This window comes from Tenrec ecaudatus, chromosome 1 (genome assembly GCF_050624435.1).
Source record: "Tenrec ecaudatus isolate mTenEca1 chromosome 1, mTenEca1.hap1, whole genome shotgun sequence".
NCBI lineage: Eukaryota > Metazoa > Chordata > Mammalia > Afrosoricida > Tenrecidae > Tenrec > Tenrec ecaudatus.
The window spans coordinates 83761304-83768727 of NC_134530.1; the positions used below are offsets into that span (position 1 = coordinate 83761304).

General features: G+C 45.0%; 1 pseudogene; it reads left to right on the forward strand.

Annotated features, from left to right (window-relative positions):
- Window positions 1-4105: 4105 nt before the first annotated feature.
- Window positions 4106-4528, forward strand: LOC142435788 (ATP synthase F(0) complex subunit C2, mitochondrial pseudogene; annotated as a pseudogene).
- The last annotated feature ends 2896 nt before the right edge of the window (window positions 4529-7424 follow it).

Here is a 7424-nt window from a genome sequence, read left to right on the forward strand (position 1 = left end):
GGTGAAGTTCAGCCACCGCTAGCCATGGCATTTCAATTGCCACGTTGCATCGGAGAACTAGACAATGACTCAATCAAAGCATTTGGAGTATGGTGTTGAGGAGAATAAGAACAGATCGGTCCTGGCAGAAGTACAACCAGAATACTCGTTAAAAGAGAGGATGATGAGGTTGTATTCCACGTATTTTAGACATTTTATACTCGGAGATCAACCTTTGAAGAAGAACATCATGCTTGGTAAGACACCGCGCCAGTGAAAAAGAACAAGAGCCTCCAGGAGGTGGACTGCCCCAGGGGCTCCACTGGGCTCGACTGTAGCACTGATTACGAAGATGGCAGCGGACTGGGCAGTGCTTCGTTCTGGTGTGCACCAGGGTTGCTATGAGTTGGATCCGACTTGACCGCACCTAACAAGAACAACATCATATTTCACTACATTTGCATGAGAGAAAATTCTGGAAGAGAATAGATCAGAAAGTTGGCAGAGGGTTATTTGGATGGCAGAATTCTAGATGGTTTTAATTTTCATCTTGAGTTTTAAAAAAGATGGTCTAAAACTTATGCAACGAGTAAATATTACTGTTGAGAGAAGAAGAGCAGACACTGGTCTGACTGGGAGGTGTGGACAATAGAGAAGTCTGTCTCTGGGATGTGATCTGTCGGAAGGAAAACCCCTCCTCCCCTGGCTCACAAAGCGCTCTTGAAAGAGATGTGGTACGATATGGTGAAGACAGCGCTGGCCTTGGAGTCCTGTCTGTGGCTCAGTGGCCCCCAAATTACCAGCTTTGCCACCTCAGACATTATAATTCATCTCTCTGTGCCACGGGGTTCTTACCAAAGAACAAAACAAGCAAACAAACACACAACAAAAAGTCAGCAACTTGCCGTATCGCAGAGGTTGATGGAAAGCAGAGCATGCTTCCTTTAGAGCCAGTCCCTCCGTCTCTGTTTCAGAGAGTCTCCGAAGGGTTTCTCTCGCAGGGATCCTACATGCAGCCGAGTTGTCATGGGATAGATTCCAGTTCGTGACGACTGTGCTAGTCACCTAATCTGGTGTCAATCTGAGGACTCAGAGTGGAGTCTAGCCTTTCCATCTGGAGATAGACAATGAGGCCTCTGGGTGGGCATGGCCTTCTCCTGAGAATTCTTGGAAATCCGGTACTTCCTCCTTGGAGGTGGGAGACTCTCTGCTCACACCCTGGGAGACAGCAGCTGATAAGACAAGTGGATCCACCTGATGCAGAGGCCCCTGCCAGCGCTGAGATGTTTCCAATGACACTGAATCCAAAGACTTCCTACCCACTGGCCTGTGATCTTCTACATTCGGCATCATTGCATGTGTTTCATGAGTCTAAAGAGGACTTTATAGATTGGTATAAGACATACGGACTAATATCAGATTTATGGACTTGGTCTGGACTAGGCTGGGATGTTTTCTCGATGTTCAATTGCTCTGTATAAATCTATTTCTTATACACATATATATATGTGTCCATGGATGTGTTTCTCTAGTCGACCCGGACTAACATAGCGACTCCACGCATGTCCATGTAGAACTGTGCTCCGTCATGTTTTCAATCACATTGTTTTATGAGGTCTTTCTTCCAGGGTGCTTCTGGGTAGAGTCAAATGGCCAGCCTTCCAGTTGGTAACGTCATTCATCCTTTGTACTACCCTGGCACTCCATTACAGAAGCACTGGGGGCATAGTGATTACGAGTTGGCCTGTGATCCGAAAGGTCTGCCATTGGAAACCACTAGCAGCTCTGCAGGGGAAAGATGGGGCTTTCTATTCCCATCAAGAGTTACTCTCAGGTCTACCCTGTCCTATAAGGTTGGTATAATTCACTATCGACTGGATGACGGTGAGTGAGTTCGAGTGGGACCCTATTGAAAGCTTCCGGCATGGAAAACAAATAAGTTGTTAAAATGACCCTTCTTCATCCCCGCTAGAAGATAATGGAACCCAGCATTTCACTAAGTGACATTGACAGCTCCCAGACATGATACCAGGGGAAGGAGTGCAAGTCCATGCGGCCACCCTGCTGACCTCAAGTGCCCAGGACATCTCTGCTCCTGTGAGTGTCCATCCTGACGGAAGGCTATATGCAACGACTGCATTTATAACTAGTGATTTTGTTACTTAAAGTTCACTATATTGTAGTCAATTATTGACTACGAAAACATTTATTATTTTCAATATATTATTAGTTTATTATGGCTCATTGCTCTAAAATACTTCGTTTAATCCTTTGCAGGTCCTTAAACACAAATATGGCAGCTATTAGCAACCTCTTCAGTCAGGCATAAAATTGTACCCAGAGGCCTCATAAACAATAGAGTGCTTTGGAGAGATTAAATCGGTGTACACAGCTGTGAAGGAGGCCATTAGAAAATGCATTCTCATTCTGTTTTACTGTGACTTCGTGGGTCACTCCACTCTTGTCAGTCCATCCGCTAGCTCTGCCCCTGCCCAATAATTGGGAGGGTGTCCTCATCTTACCAGGCAAGAGGCAGCTGAAAAGTTAAGTAAGGCCTGGCCTCTCTGTGTGGGGTGAAGGGAGCCCAAGTGCTGTGGGTGCCCACGAGCCAGGAAGAAGCGCAGCCTCATTGGGCTGATCTCCTTCAGTAAGGGACAGGTGAGGAAGGGAGCATTCCCTTATACACTTGGAAGATGCTAATTCCAAGCAATTACTTTTTTCTTTTATGCTTTTGAGTCTTTATTCAAAATGTCTACTGCCTCCAGAAAGAGGGGGCTGGAAAGGAGGACGCTCATTAGGAAGCTTGTTATGCAGGAGCTGTGAGAGCCACTCATCCCTCCAACGGGGTGCTTTGCAGGGGCCCTGCTGAGGACCCCACAGAGGAGAATCAAAAGGCAGGGAGGGAGGGGAAAGTGAGGAGCTGACACCAAGGGCTCAAATGGAAAGCAAAAGTTTTGAAAATGATAAGGGAAACAGATGTACGAAACTGCTTGACACAATGGATGTACATGTGGAATGTGAAAAGAGTTGTACAAACCCGAATAAAATGATTTAATTATTAATTAGAAAGAAAGAAAGAAGGAAGGAAAGAAAGAAAGAAAGAAAGAAAGAAAGAAAGAAAGAAAGAAAGAAAGAAAGAAGGAAGGAAAAGGCACTGCCTTTGAGGGGAGCAAGCCATTAAGGTTTCTCCAATACTACATGACTCGAGCTAGGCTTTCTAAACCAAATAAGTACAAACCAAATGCCTTTGATCCATGTTAAATTTTGACTGTATAGGAAATACAAAAGCCTGCCAGAGGTATGTGAAGTGGTGGGTGTAGGAAAGGGTAGTATATTCCAAGCTGTGGGACCAGCAAAACCATTAAAGCCTGGAAAAAGAGCATGTACTCAAAATACATGATTTCATTGTTTTTCCAATGACCCTGCTCTGAGATCAGATGCAAATTATAGAAGAAAACTGACTTTTCTTCCTAGTTCTTTAACATCATCGTGTGTGGCTTCAGGAGAACTTCTGGGTCAGTGGATAAACTTCTGGACTGCTCATGTCAAGGTCGGCGATTCACACCCACCAGGAGCACCATGGGAGAAAGACGCACAGTCTATTTCTACAAAGACCGACAGCCTTGGACACCATCCCGATCCATTCTGAGCAGTAGGATCCTAGCCTAAGAGGATCTCCAGTAGGCAGAAGGAAGTGGACGGCGATGGAAGTTTGGTTTGGTATGAAGCACAGTGGAAAGAACATGGGTGTCTGATTTATGTACTGCTGCGTTGGAATTCTGCTTTGGTTATTAACTAGTTGGATGATTTTCAACCTGTCACTTCTCCAAGCCTAAGGTTCCTATCTGCCAAATGGGGCTAATCATCCCCCATTTCCCAGCATCACCATGATGTTTACATGAGACAAAATAGAAAAAATAACCTGCATTATCTATCGTGTAGCAGGGTCACAGGAAATTGTTGGTTTTCTTTCTTTGATCATATGAAATCAATTAAAATTGTGATGGGAGTTGTATGAGCCCCTAATAAATTGTTTAAAAATTTTTATCTCATTCAAGAATACCCCCCTCTCTGTCTTCTCTGCACTAGGAGTAGCTCGCCTGCTACTGCTCCTAACCCACTAAAAATGTACGCCTGCGCCAAATTCGTCTCCATCCCATCCCTGGTCAGGAGCACCACCCAGCTGCTGAGCCAACCACTGTCTGTGTTGGTGCAGAAACGGCCCGAGACACTGACAGATGAGCACTTCAGCAGCTGGACAGCCCCACGTCCCCTGACCTCAAGCATCCCTCATTGCAGCTTCCAAACCAGCGCCATCTCCAGGGACACTGACAGAGCCGCCAAGTTCATTGGGGCCGGGGCTGCCACAGTTGGAGAGGCGGGCTCTGGAGCTGGCATTGGGACTGTGTTTGGGAGCCTCATCATTGGTGATGCCAGGAGCCCTTCTCTGAAGCAGCAGCTCTTCTACGCCATCCTGGGCTTCGCCCTCTCTGAGGCCATGGGGCTTTTCTGCCTGATGGTGGCCTTCCTCATCCTCTTCACCATGTGAAGGAGCCTGCTTCACCTCCCAGAGTTCTCTGTCCTACGCCTCGTCTGCCCTATATGTCTGCTTTCCCTGCAGCTCCCCAGGCAGCTCGGGGAAAGAAATTGGCTCAGGGTTTGACAGAGGGAAGACAAATAAATACTGTATTAATAAAGATGAAAAAAATAGAATACCATCCTTCATTTGCTGATTTAGAAACCCCCTAAGCACAGAACCATGTCTCATATTGCTATCTTTTAGCAAAATTATGCACACAAATGCTTTGGAGAAAGATCCACTAAACTTGGCTTTGTAGACTGTTTGGAGCCCTGGTCATGCCTTGGGTTGCTAACCACAATGCCAGCAATTCAAGTCTCCCAGCTACTCCCAGGGACATAGATTCTTTCTGATCCCATAAAGAGTTACAGACCCAGACACCCAGAGGAATCTACTCTGTGGCAGGGAGTTGAGTTTGATTTAATTTTTCTCCAGTTTCCTAATATATGTACCTCAAGGTAGTATGCTGGGATACTTCTCTTTACAAGGCAGTGGGAGGTAGCAGAAAGAGATACCTTTGCTTGATCTCTTGGGAAACATGTCCTCATAATTTGGAGGATCAGAAGAAGGCAGGCTTGGTCCCTCCCAGAAAGCTTGTAACCCCGTTCTCGCCACATAGTGCATTTCCCACAGATAAGAGCTACTTTTCCATTTCAGATACCTCATTCATGATGACCATTAGCCCCTCCCTCCCACAACCAGGTTAAACCTCAACAAGGAAACAACGATTTGTGAAGCTGCATGATGGAGACAGTGTCCCAGTGGTGAGCAATCCTTTTGAATTTGGGTTCAGTAATACTCGTGCTGATTGTTAAAATGTGCACTATCTAATTGTGTGCTGCACATTAGGATAGTGTGGGGCTGAAAAGGATGGAATAACAGACAAGGCCAGAGACAAGGCATGGTTAGGCCTACATAGGCTGGTAGAAAATTCAGTCTGGTGTCCAAGTTAAGGTGATCATGTAGATCTAATCGACCTCTTTTAGTAGACAGTGCAATCAAGTGGGAACAGAATGAGCTCTGCATAAAACAGAGAGATTTGCTTGTAAGATAGATTCTATCATATGCTAGGTATTGTTGATCACTGGACAAGTGAGGACCTCACTGATCATCAGTGCTGGATCTCTATATTGCGGGAAAATATGCCATCAACAGTCGGCACGAGTTTACCACCACGTTACAGATAAAGCACGAGCGATGTAAAAGTAGTTTGTTTTGTTTTGATTTTCCCTCTAACTCCAGATGGATGAGTCCTCTTTAAACAAACATTTTGTTAGACCTTAGCTAGAAGCTGCCTTCCTGTGACTTTTATCCACTGGGCTTAGAACTGCCCTCTAGAACCAAAGAGAATAAATGAAATCACTCTTTTAAATGAAAACCCTTCAAATATCCCTGTTTAATAAATTGAATAAATAGACTCCACTTTAATAAATTTGCCCTAGGCCCACAGGCCTTTGTGAGGCAGGCCAATATAAATGAAGTTGCTGTCTGTACAGGAGAGGCTGTGTGGAACCACGTGACCGCCACACTGCCCCAGAGACTCAGAAAGATGTGGGAAGGGTCGTTTTAAATGGTGAGGCGGGGCTGGTCAGGATTATGAGCTTTAGCAAACTGGAAGCAAACTGGGTTCTCTCATAACTTGCTTTTTAAAAATTCAGTCATCCATTTGCATTTTTTAAATGAATCCTTCCCTTTCTACCTCCCAGAGTTCTTTCCTCCTTTGTCCACATAGCAAAACAATATTGAGAAGGGAGGACAACTGAATAGATGAAGCCTGGTGGTTTTGAGGGCAGGAAAATTATTCCATATGACACTGTTATCGTGGATAAATGGCATCTATGACACACTGAGTGCATGTCAAAACCCATAGAGCTATATAAAACAAAGAGTGAATCCTAATGAAACTATGGGCGTCATGTAATCATCTTGTATCAATACTAATTCTTCAGAGTTAACAGATGAGACACTAACGCTCAATGTTAGAAACTATGTGTCCAGGGAAGTGTGTATACGCATGGGAACTCTGGTCTTTCTGCTTGATTTTTCTGTGAACCTAAAGCTGTTTAAACCATGCATAATACATATAAGCTATGAAAAAAGATGCACACATACACACATGAGGGAGCTTCAAAAAGTTCGTGGGAAAATGTGATCAGAAGAGAGTACTATGCTTCACACGCACCGTCACAGCTGGTGATCTGCAGCCTACCCGGGGCCTTGTATTTGGCCAAACTCTTTGCCTATTTATCTCATTATCTCTTTGTGCCCTTACTTTAAAGAGATATAGCAGTACTGTTACCCTTGCATAAAACTGTGGCTTAGAAAGAGGGGCATTACTGAAAGCGAGCTTAATTTTATTCAAGAGACAAAGCTACAAGTAACAGAGCTGGAACTCAAAGCCAGATAGACTTGTCCATTGAGTTACATTATGTGATTCTATCTAAGGTGTTAGGGGACAGTGGAAACAGGCAACACAACACACACACACACACAGAGCATTAGACTGTATGTTTGAGGGGTTCTCCCAGGCACGGAGGAAGCAGCGAGAACAAACGAGTGGAGATGTTCAAGAATCTGTCCGGTTTATATAACGGTGAACAGTATCACATACTCAAAGCCTGTGGTACTTGGCTGAATGTGGTAGGAGGTGGGGCCAGGTAAGCACTCTGAGGTCCGAGTGAGCCAAAGGATGTGAGATAGTGCTAGGGAGCTTGGGATTTATACCATTCCGACAAGGTAGCTCGGGGAGCAGCCATCGCCACTCTCCAAGGGGGAAGAGATTTGACTGACTTCCGTTCTCAGTGGCCGGGCAGCTTACCCCTCATTATATTTCTGACACTGTAGCTATAGGAGATCGAGGATTTTT